This window comes from Hordeum vulgare, chromosome 3H (genome assembly GCF_904849725.1).
Source record: "Hordeum vulgare subsp. vulgare chromosome 3H, MorexV3_pseudomolecules_assembly, whole genome shotgun sequence".
Lineage (NCBI taxonomy): Eukaryota > Viridiplantae > Streptophyta > Magnoliopsida > Poales > Poaceae > Hordeum > Hordeum vulgare.
Genome location: NC_058520.1, coordinates 307,495,457 through 307,519,880, shown reverse-complemented (window position 1 = coordinate 307,519,880; position 24,424 = coordinate 307,495,457). Strand labels below are relative to the sequence as shown.

Below are 24,424 nucleotides of genomic sequence, written 5' to 3'. Positions count from 1 at the left end.
CGCACGCTCGCCAACTAGTTGATATCCATATTGTTTTGTCGATATCTCCATGCTCTGGAGGAATTTGAAGGTGATTCCAATTGGGATGGAAAGCACATAAAACCTACTTTTCAACCCAAAACGAATCATCCAATTCGGTATCCGGATATAAAAGTTGAAGACGTTTTGGTACAGGTATGTCTGTGCAGTCTCAATCTGAGTCCAGAACGTGAAAGACTTGGTCTCTATCTTCTCTTGTGCTAAAAGAGACGTGAGAGAACTTCTTGAACAGTAACTAATTATTTCCTTTGACATGAGAGGACCTCTTGAATAGCACCCAATCATAACCTATTCCCTTGTCATCAGACATGGTTCATAGAAGTGTTTGGTCATTCTGCATTTAGGCATAAAATAAAAACAGGTGAAGTATTTTTGTTCTGGATAACATAAATAAATTAATGCATGACTTTTATCAGAAATCACCTCAAATAAATACGCATATGCAATGATTGTAATAATATCCAAGGTAGTCATGTCCTCATCAACGGGGGTAGATAAGACTACCCGAGTCGTCCTTCTCCCTCTCAACAAAACCCTAGCACCCCCAGCCTCGATTCCCTTCTCCCTCTTGCCCCCCCCCCCCCCCCCCCCCCGCCGATCTGGAGAGGCGCCCGACGCGGCCGTCGCCACTCGCGGTTGACCCGGCGGCCATCATCGCCCCCACTGGCTAGAAGCTCGTCCTAGATCTCAGCGCACTACTGATTTGTCCTCCCCAACCATAGGTTCGAGTAGGGCGCAACTCAGTCACGAGCATCGACCTCACCTTCGCCCCAGCATCCACATGTCGTTGACGGTCCCTGCTACTCTGGCGATCCCCGACCATGTCGAACCCGTCCATGACCTTCCTGGGTGAGCCTCTGCCCCTTTCCCCCCTTCCCCCTTCTTCCTAACGTCATGGTCGCCACCCCTAACACACCCGGAGCTCAGCTCTGTGCATGCTCGCGAGCCTCTGGCAGGTGTTTGGAAGGGGGATTCAGTAAACTGACCTTGGCCAGCAAGCAGAAAAAGTCCGCTCGCACATAGGCCCCACCCCGCTCGCGCTCCCGCCTCGCCCCATGTTGTTCGCTGCCTTCCGTTGCCGCTGTGTTGTACTGCTGTTGCGTCCTGATGACCGCCGGCACCACCGTAGGTCGTGCCCGCCGCTGCCTGCTCCTGGCCTTGGCCGCCAGTGCCCCTGTGCTCGGGCAAGACCAGCCAGAGAGGCCGCGTGGCTCTCTTCAAGATGGGGTCGGACGTGTTAATTAGTCGGGCTAATCCCCCACTAAGATGATCACCCCCACTTTCGTGTTAAAAAACAAGAACAAAAAACAATGGAAATAAATTTTTATTAATTAATTAGTTAAATAATTATATAATTAACTTAATTAACCCTATCAGATTTGACCCATGCCTATAATAAGGGGGGCCACCCCTATGTTGACCAGTCAATTTTGACTGGTCAACTAGGACCCGATGGACCCATGTGGTAGTCTCCGTGGTACACTGTTGTGTACCTAAACCTGGGCTAACCTAGAAATTAGCCTATTTATAAATATATGTATATATATATATATATATATATTACAGAATAACATTAAAACTTTGAAAATTCATATAAATAATCTGTAATCCGGATGAAAATAATTTATACATGAAAGTTTATCAGAAAAATGAGACGAACCCGGATACGCTATCTGTTCATATGTCACGCGTCTCTATTATAGCGAACGTGGAAGTTTTACATAAGTTTCTCCTGTTCGGTAGTAGCCACACACGTGGAAAATATCATTAGATATTTTCCCGATCCATCTGTAATGTTCACTGCCGCGTTAGTGCATGCCTAGCCCTGCATATTGCCATGTCATGCTTAGTCTTGCATCTGTATTTATATTTACTCTTTCTTGACCCCTCTTCTTACCGGTAGACCCCGATACTGACGCTGCTGTCGGGTACGACTACCCTCCTGACGACCAGCCCTTTGCCGCAGAGCAACAAGGCAAAAAAAACCCTTGATCATAGCCTATTCTTTCTCCCTCATGCTTGCTTTCGAATTTTTGTACTGTTGTACTTAGCTCCAATATCTGATGCATAGCCCGTTTTCGATAAACTGCTACTTTATTCTAGTGCACCTTAAACTGTTAGTATAGGAGGAGGAGTCATACCCTTTGGCCCTTAGTCCAGTTGCCCCTGCTTTTTCCTCAAGTTTCGATCATCTGATCGACGAGCCATGACCCGCCACTTCACTCACACCCCCCTTAGTTGTACGATGCTGCAGAGCTACTATCGAGTACCGATGGTGACACCTCGTTACGTACTCCGATGTTAGCATTGTACTGTAGTTGACCGGCAGTGGTTTTCGTATGGTGATTCCTCCTTCACCACCTCCGATAATGACTCTGTCGTACAACCCATCAAGCATGGTCCACCGAGGGTGATTCCTCCTTGACCACCTTGATGGTTACATCATTCAGAATAGATCGAGGGTGATACCTCAGATCCCTCTAATGTTACAACCACACAGTTACTTGACTGTGCTACTAGGAACATGAATGGTGTGTTGCGGGTGGATTCCCGCATGGATGTGTCATTGAGTTAATTAAAATGCAAAGTATTTGGGTATTTGATCTGGGTTGGTCAAAGACCTTTTCGCACTAACCGTCTACGTGGGAAGAGTTATGGGTTCTCGACGTCGTAGTATCAGTCGAAGCTCTTCAGGTGTCTTCAATGGAGCGTTGTGCGCCTGAGTTGCCCGGATAAGGATCGTTCTTGGGTAACAGGTGCTAGGACTGACATCACCCGCCCTCGCATCGTGCAGGAGTGCAAAGGGTGATGGGCCCATGACCCCTGCGCGCTTAGGATTTAGACCGGCGGGCTGGCCTCTCTCTTAACCCTAGGTGGGGCTGCGACGTGTTGATGTTCCGAGGCCGGGCATGACCCAGGAAAGTGTGTCTGGATAGAGTTTATGAAGCGTGACGGGAAACTTGGTGCAACCGTGTAGGGAAGAAATTTAACTATTCGAATAGCCGTGTCCAGGATTACAGGACGACTTGGACTTGTGCCCCGATCTGAAACAACTACAACTGTTACTTAACTGGAATCTTTGCTCTGAGATTGCTTCCTCACAAGGGAGTCTAGGAAGAATCTCTGGGCGTGACCTTAATTTAATATTTCTGTAAAAATATGACTATTAATTGTGTTATGTATTGTACTCTCGTCTATTGCTGCAAGACGCTGAAGATGTTAGTCACTACTGGAATCCAGTTCTTTGCCGTCAGCCATGTCTTTGCCGTCTGCTGGCTGATGGCAAAGAATCTCTTTGCCGTCAGTTGACACAAGGCGGACGACAAAGGGCTGACAGATGGCAAAAATACTATTTGCCATGTGTCGGCCCTTTGTCGTCTGCCAGCGTACGGCAAAGGGACCAAGGGCAGACGGCAAAGAGCACGGGTGGGTGCCCGACGGAAGGCTAGTTTTGCCGTGTGTCGGCCTTTGCCGTCTGCCGTTGGGGCCTTTGCCGTCGGGGGGCGGACGGCAAAGGGGCCGACCGTGTAACGGCCGTCTTCTCCCCCTCGCGCTCACTATCTCTCTCTTCCCCCCACAGTACTCTCTCTCTCCCCCTCGCGCTCACTGTCACTCGCCCCCGCCGCCGCACCGCCTCGCTCCCACCGGCGACCCCATCCCCGCGGCGCTCCCCTCCCCGCGGCGACCCCCTCCCGGCGGCCACCCCGGCCCCTTCCCGCGGCCACCCCCTCCCCGCGGCCACGCCCCTCCCCGCGGCAACCCCTCCCTGCGGCCACCCCCTCCCCGCGGACACACCCCTCCCGGCGACCCCTCCCTGCAGCCACCCCCTCCCCGTGGCCACAACCCTCCCGGCGGCCACACCCCTCCCTGCGTCCACCCCCTCCCCGCGGCCACACCCCTCCCGCGGCAACTTCCCTGGTGAGTTCAATTTTTTTTTCTTTCTTTTTTTCATTTCAGTGCATCTGACAATGAAGTTTCCTTGTACCTGACTCTAGATAGCTTTAGACGATGAATCCATGAACCATGGGAGTCCAATTGGATCTGAGGTTGATGTACATTTTCTGATCAGAACAAGAGATGATTCAGTCTCCTAGCTAGGCCTTTTTCTTTCTTCCCACTAACCTTAATTAAATCATATGAAAGCAAAAGTGATTAATCCAAGATGATGTGCTGTCCATTAATTTAGTAATCTGCTGCCACAAGATACATACATGCCACTTGCCGTGTTGATGACAGGTGGGCCCGGCCCCGCCTTGTCATGGATGCAACATTTGGAAAATAGAAAATTCCGGTGGCACATATAAGAAATGAAAGTTATCCCGAGATATATGCATCGGTTGCTTCTTTGTGCTTTTGCAATGGTGGTCTCTTCTTTCAAGGAGGAAAACAAAAATCTAAAAAAACACTAGATTCTAGATAGTTTCCATTTCTAGTAACGGGGGTTAATAGAAAGTTAGAGTTATGGAGGCCGAATGAGGTCACAAGGGATATACAAGAAGAAGAAGAAAAAGAGGAGAGAGGAGAAGAAGAAAGAAAAGGACCCCGACCCCCGACCCCCCGCCCACGACCCCAGACGCCCGACGCCACCAACCCCCGAGGCCCGATGCCACCAACCCCCGACCCTCGACCCCCGACCACCGACCCCACTAACACCCGACTCCCGACCCGTGACACCCGACACCCGACTCTCGACCCCCGACGCCCGACGCCACCAACCCTCGACGCCCAATGCCACCAACCCCCGACCCTCGACCCCCGACCCCTGACGCCACTCACACCCGACTCCCGACCCCCGACCCCCAACGCCCGACACCACTGACCCCCGACCCCCAACTCCCGACGCCCGACACCACTGACCCCCAACCCCCGACCTCCAACCCCCGACTCCCGACCCCGACCCCCGACCCCCGACGCCACTGACCCTCGACCCCCGACCCCCTAACCCCGACCCCCGACGCCACTAACCCCCAACCCCGGGCCCCCGAAACCTCTTTGGCCTCTTGTTGATCGAAAAGACCCCAACCCCCGATGCTAGTGACCCTCGACCCCCGATGACACTGACCCCCGACCATCGATGCATTTAACCCGACTCCCGACCACCGACACCCGACATCACCGACCCTCGATGGCACTGACTCCCGACGCCACTAAGCCCCGACCCCCAACACCTCTTCTGCCTTCTGTTGAGCGAGAAGGTGCTTTTCGGCCTTCTAGAGGCCCACGGGGTCATAATTTTGTAAATTATGAGTTAGGTCAAATATTTTCCGATTATGTTAATTATAAAAACATCGTATTTGTGTTGATCGTGTGAATTTCAATGTGCAGTTGTTCGACGACCTCCGCCCTTGCGTTTGTTGGTGAGCACAAATGACTTCTCCTCCTACCCCCTTAATTTGCTCTGTCCCGGTCTTCGTGCCGATGAAACTTGCTAGCTATAGGTTTCTTCAATCATGAGTATGCGTGACCAGTATGCGTCTCCCGTTTGAAAGGGCGACATCTATAAATATGCATGTCTTTGCATATTTATAACCGCCATCCTTTCGAATTGTCCAACACTATCCATGGACAGGCCGAGTATGTGTAGATTGGGTTTGTTTTCCCGTAAGCTGTGCTCCGAATCTGATGCGGAATTTCGTCAGTGCCTCCCCTGTTGTTCTTCGGGTACACATCCTCTCTGCTTATTGCCCAGACGTGTATCAGGAGAACAGCGGGGAGGTGCTGCCGAAATTCTGCGTCGCATCTGGAGCAGAGCATGGGAAAACGAACCCAGTCTACACATACTCGGGTGGGATTAGGACCTATCTTTACCTATTAGCGTGTAGGTTGCATGGACGTAATAAAACTGACAAACTTGATTAGCGTATGAATATAGATGATGAATTATATATTTATTTCTTGTGCCCCCATAGGTAGCTAGGCAACATGAGTGATCGTGCTTGGATGTACACTGGTCACCCTAGTCAGAAAGACATGACCCATGAATGGTTAACAAAAACCAGGGGGTTTGTGACAGCTGCATTTGCAAATGGCCAGCATAAAACATGGTGCCCCTGTCCCAACTGCGACTACTGGAAAAAGCAGACAGAGTTTGAAATGGGTAAACACGTGCAGAAGTGGGGTTTTACGCCTAATTATACGGTGTGGACTTTTCATGGTGAGTCTGACCAACATGCCAGAGCTGAGGTGATTTGTCATCGCACCGACGAGCATGGTACCGGGATTGAAGACATTGTGCAATACTTTGATGATGCTCGTGATTCGGACAATGAGATGGAGGAATCTGCAAAGGCCTTCTATGAAATGCTGGAGTCTTCAAAACGTCCTCTCCACGAGCAGACTGAGCTTTGTCAGCTGGATGCCATCGCGCAAGTAATGGCTCTGAAGGCTCAATTCAACCTAGGCAGAGAATGCTACGAGGCGATGATGACCATATTTGGACGCTTTCTACCCAAAGGCCATGTACTGCCTGCAAAACTGTACCAATCAGAGAAAATCCTCCGTGTACTTAAGATGCCCTATGAGAAGATACATGCCTGTGAGAATGGATGTGCCTTATTTAGGCTTGAGTATGCGGCCTTGAACTATTGCCCCATTTGCAATTCTTCCAGGTATGTTGTGGTAGACAACGGCATGGGTGAGAAGAATCAGACCAAAATCCCCATTAGTGTTCTTCGATATCTGCCAATCATACCAAGACTTCAACATCTTTTCATGGTCGAAGAGACGGCCAGACAGATGACATGGCACAAATTGGGCAAAAGAACCGAACTAGATGCGGATGGGAACAAGATGCTGGTACACACTTCAGATGGTTTTGCGTGGAGGCACTTCGATGCATTACATAAGGATAAATCGGAAGATCCAAGGCAACCTAGAGTTGCCATCAGCATGGATGGGTTCAATGTGTATGGTAGACGACAGCACAATACAGTTGTTGGCATGTATTTGTCATTCCACTAAATTTGCCACCCGGAGAGATTATGAAAAGAAAGAACATTTTCCTGACGTTGATAATTCCAGGGCCCAACTATCCGGGGAAGAATATGAATGTGTACATGCAGCCGCTTAAGGATGAGTTACAAGAAGCCTGGGATAATGGGATGGAGACCTACGACATGGCTACCAAAACAAAATTCAAAATGCATGTGTGGTACATGTACTCGACGCATGATTATCCGGCGTTTGCGCTATTCGCTGGCTGGTGTGTGCATGGAAGGTTCCCGTGCACCACATCCAAGGCAGCTCTTCAGTTCCGTTGGCTGCAGGCTGGTCGCAAGTATTCTTGCTTCGACATGCATAGACAATTCCTGGATCCTGACCATAAGTTCAGAAAAGACAAGAAGAATTTCATCAAAGGTAGAGTTGTCAAAAACACTACACCAGCTACATTGATAGGCCAACAGACCCTATGGGATACTTCAAAGACCATAAATTTCTCGAGCCTCATCCTTTGCGTCCAGGATACTTCAAAGGGTATAATACGGAACACGCCTGGACTCAGAAGTCATGCTTATGGGATCTCCCTTACTTCAAACACCTCCTTTGCCCACACAACATTGACGTGATGCACACTGAAAAGAATATTGCGGAGGCCATTTTTGGTACATTGTTCGGCATAGAGGGGAAGTCAAAAGATAATCCTAAGGCTAGAATCGACCTGGAGGCTCTAAACTTGCGACAACGGAAAGGAATGCAAAGCATAGAGAAGCCAACGGCATGGTTCAATCTTGTAAGGCCAGCTATGAGGGAAATGCTATTGTGGGTGAAAATGCGGTTGATGTTCCCCGATGGGTATGCTGCGAATCTAAAGAGGGGAGCGAGTCTTGAGAAATTGAAAATATTTGGGCTCAAGAGTCATGATTGGCACATATGGATTGAACGGGTAATGCTAGTGATGTTGCGTGGCTTTATCCCTGAGGATGAATGGCTAGTATTGGCAGAGCTGAGCTATTTCTTCCATTCTCTTTGTGCGAAAGAACTATCGCCTGGCGTGCTAGATGAAATGGAAGAGTTGGCACGGGAGTTGATCTGCAAATTAGAAAAGATCTTTCCACCAGGCTTCTTTAATCCAATGCAACATTTGATTTTGCATCTCCCAACCGAGGCAAGAATGGGGGTCCGTTCAAAATCGATGGTGCTACTCAACTGAGAGGATGCAGAAGACGCTTCGAGCTAAGTGTAAAAATAAACGTAGAATTGAGGCATTCATTACTGAGGAGGCGGCAAACTTCGTGACAACACACTACGAAGCCAAAAATCGTCATTTGCATAACCCGAAGCCTCGGTACAAATATGGCGATCGAGAAAAAGTTCGGTCCAACCTTAGCCTATTCAACGGTAAGCTCGCACCATCCGGTGCTTCGAAAGGGAAATCGTTGGATGTCGAAGAATGGCGGACCATTTCATTGTATATCTTCACCAACCTAACAGAAGTGCGTTCGTACATCGAGTAAGTTCTCTGTAATTTATTGTTTCACAACTTCTAATTGCTTTGAACTACTCTTATTCCCGGATATTTGATATAGTCGATACGTCGCCGAATTCTCGGATGGAGCGGTCATCGAAAAGGATTCCGTCGAAGAGTATGAGCTTCTCGCAAAGCGTGGAGGCGACTATCCTGGTTTCATCTCTTGGTTCAAACAAAGGGTAATTAATTACCATTAAGGGCCCATTTGATTTATTGGTCTAATTTGCAGCTAATGCATCCATTCTTTCGTATTAAACTTGTAGGCTGATGCAGAGTCTATGGACGCCGAGTTGAGACAAGTCGCTAATGGTTTTGACTATAAGGTTCGTTCATTTGACAAATACAACATCAACAGGTATCACTTTTGTACCTTTGGCAAAGAGCTATCTATGCCCGACCTAAAGACTACAAATTGTTCTGTCTCTGCTATCGGCGAAGGAGACACCGAGTATTATGGAAGAGTTGAAGCAATTTATGAACTTCTATTCTATGGTGAAAACCCACCGACCGTCGTAGTCTTCAAATTTCATTGGTTTGAGTCGGGGGAGACTAGAAACACTCATGAACATATAGGACTAGTCGAAATCAACCAAAACACCCACTTAGATGTTCCCGATGTCTATATTACGGCTCAACAGACGACACAAGTTTTCTATCTACTGCGGGCCTGCCAAACTGATCCAAATCTCAAAGGTTGGGATGTCGTTTATGAAGTGCCACCACATTTTAGACCACCTACCCTCAATGAAGAGGATTACGAACCTCACATTAACCCAGACACATATGGAGGACAATTCTTCCAAGAAACACGTATGTCCAAGAAACATTTCAAGAGCCGCTCTACTTCACCCCAGAACATTGAAGTAGACAGCGACAGTGAATCCGTCTTAACCCATGAACCCAAACAGGAAGAGCTGGAATAAGAAGAGGTTACTGCTGCGGATGACCTCTCACTTCTTGACCGATTACATAATGGTGGCCTTCCACATGTTCTTCGTGATAGTGATGATGATGATGCATTTATTGATGATAGTGATGATCATGATGCATTTATTGACCCCGAAGCATATATAGACGAGGACGATTGTTATTAGTTCATGTCAGGTATTCAACTATTATACCATATATAAATTTTGAGTTCATGTTAGGTATTCAATTTTTATTAGTCATGTTGGTATTTATGACGATGATACACTTAAATTATATACATTTTATTACTCCTGTTGGTATCTATGTTGTACTAATTTCATTTACTCTTTGTCATGACAGGTGTTGAAAGATGGTGGCTGCTTCTTCGTCGGCGGGTGATGGGATGGGTACTTCCATTCCTGCCTCGCCTCTTCGGAGAGTGTTGCTCTCTACTATGCAAGGAGCGCCCCCCGTGAGAGGAGGTCGACCCCCCGCGAAGCTGAGAGGCACTAAAGGTACACGTTGTATTCATGTTGGTATTTATGTTGTACTCATGTTGTATGCATATTGGTATTTATATACATTTTATTACTCATGTTGGTATTTATATGCTTTTGCGATTTCCCTTCCTCCGTCAACCCCTATGGATGACTACATACAAATTTCGTTCATATTTTCTTTCAAGTTACTCTTGTTATTACAAGGTACATCAAATTATGTTACCGGGTATTCGTTCTTCCTCAGTTGCTCATGTCTTCTACAAAGTCCTTTGAATTACTATTAGATCTTCCGAAATTATGAGTAGCGTATTGCTATTGACCTTCATCACCTGCTTGCATTATGGTTAATTCCATGTGTATGACGACCATCATTTGAATCCTTTATGATTGTCCTTTGGTCTTATTGATTTTACCTATGTGTGGATGCACACAGATCATCAGTTGACCTCCCAAATTATTTGTCCGGCTCAGACGTCTTTCCAAACTGGAGCTGGTTCTCGACAAATAACTTTGATTAATTGGCCATCCGAGTCCATTCAACTTACTTGTATTTGATCGGAGCATGTGATTCTGATACACGAATCTGGAAATCATAATTCCTTCGGTAGTTAAGTATCGATATTTTTTAGATGTTCTAAAATCCGATGCCATGCGTTCTATCTTCCTCTCGTTGAGTACCAATACTCACATCAGGTTCTTTGTGGAATGCCATACCCATTATTGGGTTATCATCCGACGACATCCTTTACATTCAAAGTTCTTGTGATATTTTCCCCTGATACTTGAGGCCATCGGTAAATTATGTCTTCTCCCTTTGATAGGTTCTATCCTATGCTTTTGTCAGCCATGCTCTGTTGTCAAGCATGTGTTAATTACTCTTGAAGTTTGTGGTATATGTTCCTAGGATGCCCCGATGGGTTGAACCTATGCCTTACCAAATCCGTATGATCCCAAGAGTTTTCAGAGTCTTACTGTTCTGGTGTTTTACCAGATAATCTCTCCAAGCTACAACTTCGTCGAAGGCGAGGAGTAAATGGCACGTGATGCATTGATGAAGTGGGAGTCGACCTTGAACTTTGTGTTCATGCCCATGGAAACGATGTTAATCCTATCATAGAAGTTTCTCATATTAATAATCATTCATTGTATGATTTGATCTTGTATATGTGATTTGGTACTTTGCAACCGTGGTTCCTACCATGATTGATACTCTTCGAATTCCATACGTACGCAAGTTAAGACACTTGTCTTCTTCAGATCAATACATCGGTCGAAGCTTTAATATTGATCTACCTCCGAGTATTATCCCTTGTAGCTCGAGAATATCATGGAGCTATATAACTTCTTGTGAGCTCCCCATCAACTATGATATATTCGTTGATTCCAGTTTCCTCGTGTTTTGAGTTGTTGGACACTCAAGGACACCGATAACTGAATCGAGTATGCATTGCGATTCAACAACTCTTAGTAACCTTCTTTGCCTATGAGTTTGTACTCGATCATGTCTTTTCAAGCTCTTAAGGTACATCATCATCGTCATGCTAATGATTGACCATGCTATCTATGTCCTCCATCCCTGGAACACATTCCCAATAGTATGCTAAGCTTATATCAAGCTTTCAACGTCATGTTGGGTGTCCTGATAGGAAATTTCGATTTTGAGCTAGCACTCTTATTTGTGGTTCCGACAACCTTATGCTTCTTCATTCCTTTGCTTGATGTCATCGCTAAACAATTACATCTTCATGAAACTTCCCGAAAAATGTGTCATGATCATCATCAGCATTCTGGGCTATCCCAGGATATCAATCGAATTCATGATGAGAAATACCATCCTTGTCCCTTGATGATTTCTGTAACCATCGACAAACCTTTTTTCCTTCCCTCCAACACAAACGTGTTCATGTTTTGTGTTGTCCCTTAAGTTCCTTGCTATTCGCCTTATGCTATCTTCAACCTTGGGATATTACCATCTTTTATGTCAAGAATGATGCACCTCTTAAGAATTCTTCATATGATGTTACTTCTCGCCATCACCATTCATTGTTGGTCCTCGTCTTGTTTCTAACCGGATTACAAACAAGTGAACTCTGATGTGCGGTTCCAATACTTCTGGCAACCCTATTGCTATGAAGTTAATGATTGATAGTTTTATTCTTGGTGGGTTGGTTGTTGAGTCACCATTCTAGCTTTGGTCGGGCTACTCTTTCTGTATTTCCGAGTGGAATCTTCAACCAATGTTTAATTGTTGTTGTTCCCTCAAGCATACGTCATTATTTCATTTGAGTTGACAAATGCTATCTCCTTGATCTTATAATTTTAGAAATTCAACCCTATCAAAATCACTAAGGGATTCTTGCTGAGCCCAGCGGCCACACCCTAAACTTCTCCATGTTCCATGATGGAGCTCTTGAAAGCATTATCTTTATGCCTAGCTCATGAAGAATATGTTTGATAGGAGAAATGGTTTCCCAAAGTTTACATGCATTCTTGGTGCCGTGAATATGGAAAAGTTTTATGTCGATTCCTCTCGGGTCATCCCAAATCATTCACGCGTGTGTGAGGTGTTATATGTTTTGAAGATTTGCTATCCTCAATTCATATAACTTTCTTAGCAGGCCAAGCCACTAACTGATTTGATCAAGAAAAAAGGTTCCTTCATAAGAGCTAATCCAGGCTTACACAAGGACCTTGATATCCTCGATGATGGTTCCCAAATTAGAACTCGGTTGCATTTTGTTGTCAGAATTTCATGTGGGCACGAATGTCTTGACATTGTGTTCATGTGTCTTACAATTCAACTCATTATTCAAGACTTGCTTCCATAGTTCATATCCTGAGAATCTTGCATCATCATCTCGTGAATTTTATTGCCCCCTTTTATTCTCACCATCTTGAGCCTGAGGTATCTTGACACCAATCAGATCTGAATCTCGAGCAGATGTGATTGTTGTGACATTTCACAATAATTATAACTTTGGTCTTATGTAACCAGGTACTGTGATGTCTTGTCTAGCACACCTGGCCGGAGGACCTATCGTTATAATATCTTGTTTAGCAAGGTTAGCCATTCTCCCCTAAGGAAATTGTAAGACTGTTTTTATAAGTTGTTCCTGATGGATCCCTTGTGTACCACAAATCCAACCTTTATCTAATGACCATGTTGAGGCTACCTCGAAGCACGAATGTGGTACTTCATTTGTCAACAAGAACATTGGAAGCGCAATGCTAAATTTTTCCCGATCAACTATCCAAACCGTATGGTATGGGTAAACATCATGATTCCCGTTCCCTTTTATCAAAATAGTTATGTAGTAGATGAACTATCATGTATACCATACTCTATTTTTCCTCGGGGATGGTATACTCTAATACTTGTGTGTGTGAACACATTTTCCTTTCGATTGGTCTGTTTAACCTTCGTGTAATCTAACTTATCTGAGCAGTGGTAGTTCCCTGCTTAGGTAAAACCTCGGTGTACAACTCTGTCAGTAAGACCCTTTTACTATTGTGGATAACATTCTGGTAGCCACCAATGGACGAGAATTTTGACTATTGGTCCGCCTCGTTCCAGCGAGCAGCAAAATGGTTCTATTCGTCCCCCGCCCTTGGTGCCGACGTTGTTGCCAACATAACTGACAAGCTATCCTCTGACATGTCTTGCTACGAAGACCGTGCAAGATGTCACCGCTCGGCCTACTCTCAACTCACATGGTAGTCCCATAATGCAAAGTTCCACATGATCGAAACCTGACTCTCCTATACATCTTTGACTTCAGAGTATCCTTTACACTTATCTTTGTATGAAATTTTTGAGCCACCGTCCAATGGGGCGATATATTCTTGTACCAGACGCAATATTTATTTTGTTGCTCTAAACTCCCCTTCCATATCTATTTAGGCATAAAACGATTTCCTAATCGTTTGAAACCTCTGTAGCATCATGTTGTATTCCCAATGAATTTTGTGAGTTACGATTTGAGGAATAATTCGTGTCGTCTTCTTTGAGTTTGTCGTTAGGTGCCCAACTTTGTGAGGCTATGTTCTTTCAAAAATTCCCTAGTATCGCATTCGTAGGGCGATGAAGATCCCGAAGGAAGATAGACAAATTCATCAGGATGACGTAAGTCAGAGAATTGAAGACTTCAACAAAAAGGATAAATTTCTTCGGGAAGAGCAACCAAGACAAGAAGAGTCATTATATCTTCGTAACCAAATGTTTCCCCTTACCTCTACCTCTTAATTCTCGGAACGAGAATTTATTTTAGTGGTGGAGAGTTGTGACACCCCGGTAGTTAAGCTACAATAACCAGACAACAATGGTACCACGTCATCAAGTTTAACAAGTTAATTTTCCACTTGACAAAAATCATAGCCATTTTCAAATTGAATATAAAGTCAAACAAATAATTTCTTCAAACTATAAAAGAAAAATCTTTGTTGGGCTGCAAATATTCTTGAAGTATTTGTCTAATTGAAACCAACATTTTTGCGAGTACCTAAGTGCCTCATAACAATTAAAACCAAGGCCAAAACCATATTTTAAAAGCTTTTTAAATTATATAAATTCCCAAACCACCTGAAATAAAAATCAAACTTTTTGTGGCAGTGTCTAAAAATGTAATGTAATGATGGACCTAATGCCATAATTTTACAACAGTATTTTAGTAACTAAAATACATATATAAAAAAAATAAAACAGAAAGGAAAATAAACATACACCCCTGGCTGTGCCTCAGCCCAAGTGACCAGCACAGCTGCCAGCGTACCGGCCCATCCCAGCTAGCCCTGGTCGTCCCCCACCTCGCTACAGTGGGGTGACCGAGGGGAGCGCGTACGCGCATGTCGCTGTCGGACCACCTCAACGCTATAGGGACACGAGGGTGGATAAGACCACCCCAGCCGTCCCTCTCTCTCTCTCCCCGAAACCATAGCGCCCGCGGCTCGATTCCCTCCCCCCCCCCCCCCCCCCCCGTCAATCTGGAGAGCCGCCCGACGCGGTCGTCGCCGCTCGTGGTTGACCCGGCGGCCACCGTCGCCCCCGCTGGCAAGAAGCTTGTCCAGGAGCTCGGCGCACTGCTGATCCGTCCTCCCCAACCACACGTTCGAGCTGGGCGCATCTACATCATGGGCATCAACCTCACCTTTTCCCCGGCCGCCACACGTAGTTACCGGTCCCTACTATTCCGGCCATCCCCGACCACGTCGGACCCGTCCATGACCTTCCCTCGGTGAGCCTGTGCCCCTTTTCCTAGTTCCGCATTCTTCCTAACGTCGTGGTCGCCTCCCCCCATCGCGTCTGGAGCTCTCCTCCCGTGGATTCTCGCGAGCCTCTGGCTGTGCTCCGCTCGTGCACATGCCCTGCCCCCATGTTGTTCGCTGCCTTCTGTCGCCGTTGCGTTCTGCTGCTGCTGTGACCTGATGGTCGCTCGCACTATCGTAGGCCATGCCCGCTGCTGCCTGCTCCTAGCCTAGGCCGCTGGTGCCCCTGTGGCCGGGCATGCCGAGCCAGAGAGGCTGCTTGGCTCTCTTCGAGATGGGGTCAGCCGTGTTAATTAGTGGGGCTAATCCCCCACTAAGATGATCACCCCGAGTTTCGTGTTAAAAAAACAAGCACAAAAAACGGAAATAAAATTATATTAATTAATTAGTTAAAGGATTAGTTAATTAACTTAATTAACCCTATAAGATTTCACGTGTTCCCATGACAAGGGGGCCCCACCCCTATGTTGACCAGTCAATTTTGAGTGGTCAACTAGGACCCCATGGACCCACGTGTTAGTCTATGTGGTACACTGTTGTGTACCCAGAGATGGGTAAACCTAGCAATTACACTTTATATATATAAAACAATCCGTAATCCGGATGGAAATAATTTATACATGAAAGTTGATCATAAAAAAGAGACAAACCCGGATACGCTATCCGTTCGTCTATCACGCGTCTCTATCATAGAGAACGTGGAACTTCTCCATCCATTTCGCCTATCCGGTAGTAACCAGTGACCCAAGAAATATCGTCACATATTTTCCCGATCCGTCTATAACGTTTAATGCCGCGTTAGTGCATGCCTAGCCCTGCATATTGCCATGTCATGCTTAGTGTTACATCTGTGTTTATATTTACTGTTTCTTTCCCCCTCTTCTTACCGTTAGACCCCGAGATAGACACTACTACCGGGTACGACTACCCTCCTGACGGCCAACCCTTTGCCGCAGAGCAACAAGGCAAGCAAAACCCCTTCGATCATTCCTATTTCCCCTATTCTTTCTCCCTCATGCTTGCATTAGAATTTTGATACTCTTGTAGTTAGCTCCTATATCTGATGTATAGCCTGTTTTTGATAAACTACTATTTTATTCTAGTGCACCTTAAAACTGTTTAGTATAGGAGGATCAGTCACCGCCTATATCCCTATGTCCAGTTGCCCCTGGTTTTTCCTCAAGTCTTGATCATCTGATAGACGAGCCATGAGCCGTCACAACACTCACACCCTCCTTAGTTGTAAGGCGCTGCAGAGCTACTATCGAGTACCGAGGGTGACACCTCGTTACGTACTCTGATGTTAGCGTTGTAGTGTAGTTGATCGGCGGTGGTTCTCGGTGGGTGATTCCTCCTTCACCACCTCCAATAACGACGCTGCCATACAACCCATCAAGTGTGGTCCATCGAGGGTGATTCCTCCCTGAACACCTTAATGGTTACATTGTTCGGAATCCATCAAGGGTGATACCTCGGATCCCTCTAATGTGACAACCACACAGTTACTTCACTGTGCTACTGGGAACATGAATGGTGTGTTGCGGGTGGATTCCCACGTGGATGTGTCGATGAGTTAATTAAAATGCAAAGGATTTGGGAATTTGATCTGGGTTGGTCGGAGACCTTTTTGCACTAACCGTCTACATGGGAGGAGTTATGGGTTCTCGACATCGTATTATCAGCGAAAGTTCTTCAGTCTTCAGCAATGGAGCAGCGCGCGAGCGAGTTGCCCGGATAAGCATCATTCTTGTATAAGAGGTGCTAGGATTGACATCGGCCGGACTCGCATAGTGCAAGACCGCAAAGGGTGATGGGCCCATGACCCGTGCGCACTTAGAATTATACTGGCGGGGTGGCCTCTCTGTTGACCCTAGGTGGGGCTGCGACGTGTTGATGTTCCGTGGCCGGGAATGACCCAGGAAAATGTGTCCAGCCAGAGTTTATCAAGCGTGACGGGGAACTTGGTGCACCCCTGTAGGTAAGAAATTTAACTAACGAATAGTCGTGTTCATGGTTATAGGACGACTTGGAGTTGTGCCCCGATCTTATACAACTACAACTATTACTTAAGTAGAATGTTTGCTCCGGGATTTCTTCCTCACAAGGAGTTGAGGAAGAATCTCTGGGCGTGACCTTAATTTAATATTGCCGCAAGAACATGACTATAAATTGTGTTACTTGCTCTACTCTCGTCTATTGCTGCAAGACGCTGAACATGCTAGTCTTCGATAGGACTAGGCCTTCTCTCTCTATTCTCACATCACTACAGTCAGTCCACATATGACCCCTTCCTTTGATACTGATGCATAACTTAGCATAGTTCCGATGTCAGTCTTGTGAGTACTTTGGATGACTACTCACCATTGCTTTATTCCCCCTTTTCCCCTTGATTTGATTACTGCGACAAGACGATGCAACCCAGGAGGTGGCATATCCCGTCGTCGACGACTTCTACCCCGACGGTGCCTACTACTATGTGGAGGCCGCTGAAGACCAGGAGTAGTTTAGGAGGTTCCCATGCTGGAGTCCTCGCCTTGTTCGATCCCTGTATATTTTGTGCCAACCTTCTCTAAGGCATTATCATGTTTCATGTGTTTACTTTATATTTGTTGCTTCCGCTGACTCGTGTGTTTATCGGGCTTCTGTATTCTAGCCCTCGAGGCCCTTGGCTTTTAATATGAAGCGTGTATGTTTTTATTTGTGTTTAGAGTTGTGCTGTGATATCTTCCAGTGAATTATTGAGCTTGGTCGTACACATTTGCAAGTATGATTAGCGTATGATCAAATCGAGGGCGTCATAGAGATCTCTTGTTAGTATTGGAGAGTTGTAACAACCCGAGGCCGACGCTCCAGAAGACTCCCCTTTTATTCTATTGTCGTCGCGTTATTATTTTGTTTGTCGCATTCATCATTGCATCATGCGCATCATCTACATTGCATCGTCACTCCGTTGTCGACAGTTTTCAAAACCTGCATCCATTATTAGTTGCCAGTTCTCTATGTTTTTTTCCTTGACCGTTTTCGAGACCAACCACACACGAATGCGCCGGGGCATCATTTTTAAATATTATTTTAAAGGTGTGTATAGAATATTCCCGGATTGGGTTGAAACTTGGTGTGCGGCCGCGGCCTGCCATTTCCGTAGAAGGCCCTCCTGGGCTCAAAGGGTGCCGCCGCCAGCCTGCGCAACCACCTCCCGCGCTGTCCGAGCTCCCCTGTGGAGAGCTCCGCTCCGGCTGGTTCCCTCCCAGCATCCCCACGCCATCCCTACTGGTCGCCGGAGTCGGCGAGCAGCCCGCCGGACCTCCTCCTCCCTCATTCCTTTCCTATGATGTTGCATCACGTCACCACGCCCACTCTCTCCTTCGTAGATCCCAAGCCACCAAGGTCGCCGACCCCCGATTTGCGTTGTCCGTCTCCTCTAGCCGCAGTCGGAGAGTCGGCGCTGCCGGAATTGGTCGCCATCGTCGGCGAGCCACCGGATCTCGCCGCCCCAGCAAGCCCCCGCACCACTGCCGGATCTGAGCCGCCGGCGCCCTGCCTCCTGATCCAGTCGGGATAGGGGATGAGCAAAAGCGTCACCGCTCCTGGGACGCCACCTCCCGTTGGGCGCGCCAGGCCCAGTCGCTCCGGCGGCCCAGCGTCAGCCGAGGCCAGCATTCGGCTTAGCCTTCCTCTCTAGCTGGCCCAAGAATCCGAGGTGAGAACCCCGACCACCCCCTCTATTTTTTGCCCGAGCACGTGTTTTCTATACAGCGCCACCAGTTCGACCCGTGTTTGTTTTTATTTCAACCCACGATTTTAATTATTTATGTATTAGTGCATATATTAAAACGTCTATACCTTTTAAACCGTGTGACGGATCAGAACAAGTTATATATGAAAAATGTGTAGAATTTCTTTAGATTAATATTTTCCAACTTGCATGCATATTTTAAACTCTTTGACCTGCTGTCTACATAGAATTGTGTGCTATTATATTAAGACGTATTATTCCATAGCTATTTAAGCATGCATCTGAATTGATCAAGCTTAGTATGTAAAATGTTCATGTTGTTTGCAATGCATTTGCATGCATGGTAAAATTAGTCATCTCACTGTTTGATGTAGTTTTATTTCTATGTCGGGTTTATGTCGGGTTTATGTCATATTCTCGCATATATGTGGTGGCACTAGTTTTATTTCAAAACCTGCATATTATATATGTTTTTAGGGTAGAAAAATCCATATAATTTAATTGTGCATTTAGTTTTATCTTTTGAGCAAGTTAGAATCCTTGATATTTTGCCATGTTGCCCTTTTGTTTATTTTCTGTGATTTAATCCGTGCATGATATGAATTACTAGTGAACATGAGTTATGCCCTTGGACATGCATGTTAGCCCCTGGTAATTTTAGTTGCTATAGAAATCCATGTTTAGGTGTTGTTTTCTTGTTGCCAACATGCTAGAAAATAGTGCTGATTTGAGATGCTGAAATATTTCTTAGTTTGGAATCCCTAAAATTTTGTTGCTCTCCTGCGATGAGATTTGCTAGTGATCTACAACCCCTTTGTGGTTTGTGCAATGGAGTTATTTGTAGTGATTAAGATTCTCTAGCATGCTGAAATTTTCATGTCATTCTATGCCCTATAGCATATAGTTTTACTGCTGCCAATATGCCTTCTGGTTGAAAACTGCATTGTCAAAACTATTATTTTCACTATGTCTGAAACTATGTGCAACATGCCATTTTGTGAGTTCTTTCCCTTGTGATCCATGCTTCCATGCTAGTTGTATTTAGTAGGGTGATGTTGTTCAACTTGCCCACTACTGCCACATGTCTTGTTTGAGCATTTTAGAATTATGTAGCTTGTTGTTTTGGGGTGTAGAAAATGCCATGTTGGTGTTTTTCGCAGATTGTAGCTATTTCTTGTTTTGGTTGTAATTGTTGAACCGTTGCTCCGTTTGGAAGGTGTCATATATGAAACTTGCTTAGAATCTCATGTACTGCCATTATATCTTGTTACCTTCATTGTTTGAAATGCTTGTGGCTGTCATTTGCATACATATGGCATTCATGGTATCATATCTTGCGGTGACCATATATTTTGAATCGTAGCTCCGTTTACAGTGATCTCTATATGCAAAACGACTAGAATTACGTGTAGAGTCACGTGAACCTATTTATTCTGCTGTTTAACAAACATTAAAACATGTTAGTTCAGATATGGACAGATTTCTTAATTAACATATGGGTTCATTTCGAAGATGCTACAAGTTGTTTCCGACCTCATTTAAAATGCCAAGATAGGTAGTTTATTTGTGCTTCACCTCGTGCCATGTTTAAACAACATTTAATATTGCCGTGTACCTAAACAGGAGTGAACTAAATAATTCATATGTGGAGTTTCGTCAATATGCAACTCGTTGCATATTGAGCCTCACTTAATGTGTAGTGTTTGATTGTGTGAATTGTCATGCCATGCCTTGCATAATTGAAATGGACATGCATCATATTTGGTCGTGCAACATATCGTGCATGTACCGTGGTGAATATCGTGTGCTGATTCTTGATTCCAGTTTTCTTCGTCTCAATAGAGTTACGCAAGTGTGAAGGAATGTGAGGATCCGTTCGACTATGTCGGTTCGTCTGCTTCACGGATTCGTTCTTCTTCCAAGCGGCATCTCAGGCAAGATGACCATTTCCCTAGATACCATTACTATTGATGCCATGCTAGTTGTCTCGTTTATTTCATTCTGTGTCGTTGCCTACCACCTATTAAATGTCAGCCTCTCAACATTGCCAAGAAAACCCTCAACCTTACTACAACCTAGCAAACCACTGATTGGCAATGTTACCGCTTTCTTAACCATTGGATAGCGTTGGTAGTTGCAGGAGCAGTTGCTTCGATGTGATAACATGGGTTCTTGTTATATCACCATATTAATGCTATTTAAAGTAATGCACCTATACACTTGGTAAAAGGTGGAAGGCTCAGCCTTTCTAGCCTGGTGTTTTGTTCCACCTTTGCCGACTTAGTTTCGGCTACAGGTGTTATATTCCATAACTGAGCGCTCCTAATACAACCGGGGTTGTTATGGGGACACCCTTCATAATTCTTTTTATATTAAGAATGGTCTCGCAAGGCCCATCTTTGGTACTACATTTGCATAATAACCTTATAAAATTGCATAGGGACTTTCTAAACCTCGTGGGTAATTAATCAACCCCCGGGGCAGTGCTCCGCATGAGTGTTGGTCCAAACCGGGCGATGTCTGGGTCCCCCTGGTCATCCGGGGTTTCAGCCAACCCGACGTCTTACCCATCCGTTCGTGCCCTCATAACGAGATATGCGGCTCCTATAGGGTATGTCGGCACGCCGGGCGGCCTTGCTGGATTGGTTTTACGTTTTACGAAATATCTTGTGCATTGGGATTCCGGTGATGCTTTGGGCTATCTCAGAGTTGAGGCTTTCCATAAAGGAATCCAAGGAGATCATGAGTTTCGTGATTGAGGCTTTCTATCCAGCTTGTGTTGTTTTGCGATGGACTAGTTGGAGCACCCGAGCAGGGTTAAATCTTTTGGAAAGCCTTGCCTGCGTTTATGTGGCAACGTGGAGACTTGGTTTAACATCCGGTGCTAGACGACCTGAAGTAAACTTAATTAAAACATGCCAACTATGTGCGTAACCGTGAATGTCTCTTCTCATGAGTTCTGTATCCGGAAGAGGATATGGCGGGGTTATGTTTGCCTTAAGTAGGTGTTCAGGATCATTCATTTGATCGTTAGTAGTTAACGTCCTCTATGTGTAGATCATCCCTGTATTGTTCTTGTACTCGTAAGTTAGCCACCTCAAATAAATGCTTAGTCGCTTGCTGCAACCTATCCAATTGACCATACGCCACCCATTAAGTAGGTACTCATGAGGATGTTCCTTTCATTGATTGTGTAAAAGCCTTTGAAACACTTAAGAAAGCCTCAACTTCTGCACCAGTTGTTCAAAAACCTGATTGGAACTTGCATCTTGAAATTTTCTGGGATGCTAGTGATTATGTTGTTGGTTCTATTCTAGGACAAAGAGTTGATAAGAAATTAAATGTTCTCCATTATGCTAGTAAAAATCTAGACATTTCCCAGAGAAATTATGCTACGAGTGAAAAAGAATTCTTAGTAGTTGTATTTGCTTGTGATAAATTCAGATCTTATATTTTTGACTCTCCAGTAATTGTTCACACTGATCATGCTGCTATTAAATATCTTATGGAAAATAAAGATTGTTAGCCTAGACTTATTAAGTGGTTCTTTTTCTACAAGAATTTGATTTGCACACCATTGATAGGAAAGGAGTAGAGAACCCCTTAGTTGATAACTTGTCTAGTTTAGAAAATGTTCTTGATGACCCACTACCTATTGATGATAACTTTCTTGATGAACAAATAGCTGTGGTCCATGTTTCTCATAACACATCGTGGTCTGCTAATTATGGTAATTATATTGTTGCTAATTCATACCACCTAGTTTCAACTATCAACAAAAGTAAAAATATTCTTCCTTGATTAAAGACATTTCTTTTGGTATGACCCACATCTTTATAAATAGGGAGTAGATGGTATTATTAGATGTTGTATACTAAGAATGGATAGTAACGAATCCTTTGTAAGTTTCACTCCGAGGCTAATGGAGGGCGCCATGCATGAGATAGAACTGCACACAAGGTACTAGTGTCTGGATTTTATTGGCTTACTCTTTTCAAAGATGCTCGTATGTTTGTCCTTTCTTGTGATGAATGTAAAAGAATTTGTAAAATTAGTAAATGTTGGGAAATTACTATGAATTATTGCCTTGGTATTGAACCATTTAATGTTTGGGGATTTAATTACATGGGACCTTTTCCTTCCTCTAATGGGCATACACATATTTTGGTTGCTATTAATTTTGTCACTAAATGGGTAGAAGCTATTCCAACCATAGTGCTGATCATAACACCTCTATTAAAATGCTTAAGGAAGTTATTTTCTGACCTTTTGGAGTCCCTGGATACTTAATGACTGATGGTGGTTCAAACTTTATTCATGGTGCTTTTCATAATTTGCTTGCTAGATATGATGTTAACCATAGAATTGCATCTTCCTATCATCCTCAGTCTAGTGGTCAAGTAGAATTAACCAATAGAGAAATGAAATCAATATTGCAAAAGACTATCAATAGGTCCCTAAAGAATTGGTCTAAGAAATTAGATGATGCATCGTGGGCCTACAAAGCAGCTTATGAAAATCCGGTGGGCATGTCTCCTTACAAAATGGTTTATCGGAAAGAAGGTCTTTTACCTCTTTTGTTATAACATGGAGCTTGTTCGGCAATTAAATAACTCAACTATGATTCCAAACTTGCTGGTGAAAGGAGGTTATATGTTATTACTTCATTAGATGAATGGAGAACCCAAACCTATGGAAATGCCGAACTATTCAAAGGAAAAGTTAAAAGATGGCATGACAAGAGAGTCCAAAACCGAGAATTCAAAGTTGGTGAATATGATCTATTGTACAATTCTAGTCTTAGAGTTTTTGCAGGAGAACTTCTCTCCAAATGGGAAGGACCATATATCTTCCAAGAAGTTTATTAGTTTGGATCTGTTAAGATCAATAATCCCGAAGGCACCCGAAGTGGTCAATGGACAAAGAATAAAGCACTATATTTCAGGTACACCAATTAATGTTTAAACAAATATTATCCGAACCATGACACGGGAGGAGAACATTAGGGTGACCTTCCAGAATACTCGAGAACCGTTAAAAGGAAGAGGTATGTGATACGGTAAGTAAATGGACTCAGAAAAATCTGAAAAAATATTTTCCGCCAGTTTTGGAATATTAGGAAAATTAGGAAATTGAGAAACACATGGGAAAGCAACCCAGGTGTCCACTAGACATGAGGGTACACCAGGCCCCCCTGGCATGGCCTGATGTCTAGTGGGCCCCTCAAACACCTTCCGCACTCTGTTTTCTTGTGGGACACGTATTTCCTTGTATAAAAATTCTCTCTATATATTTTTCCGATGATTTGACCCCTGTACCACGGAGAAATCCTCTATTCTTGTTTTGTGTTGTTTTTCTAACAGATCAAGATTACCATGGCCTCATCAAGCTCCTCAGAGGACAAGTTTGAAGCTACCTCTTCATCTACCCCACCACCTTGATCTTCACCACCAAAAAAGGAGACTTGAATACATGGATATGTGCACTCCCCTTGGCTTGTGCCAAGCTTGG

At 44.8% G+C, this 24,424-nt stretch overlaps 1 long non-coding RNA gene across 1 annotated transcript; it reads left to right on the top strand.

Moving 5' to 3' along the window:
* The first annotated feature begins 14,894 nt into the window (after positions 1 to 14,894).
* LOC123439898 lies at positions 14,895 to 17,941 on the top strand. The gene is made up of 2 exons (XR_006630209.1): positions 14,895 to 15,146; positions 17,586 to 17,941. It is a non-coding gene; the product is annotated as an uncharacterized LOC123439898 (long non-coding RNA).
* The last annotated feature ends 6,483 nt before the right edge of the window (positions 17,942 to 24,424 follow it).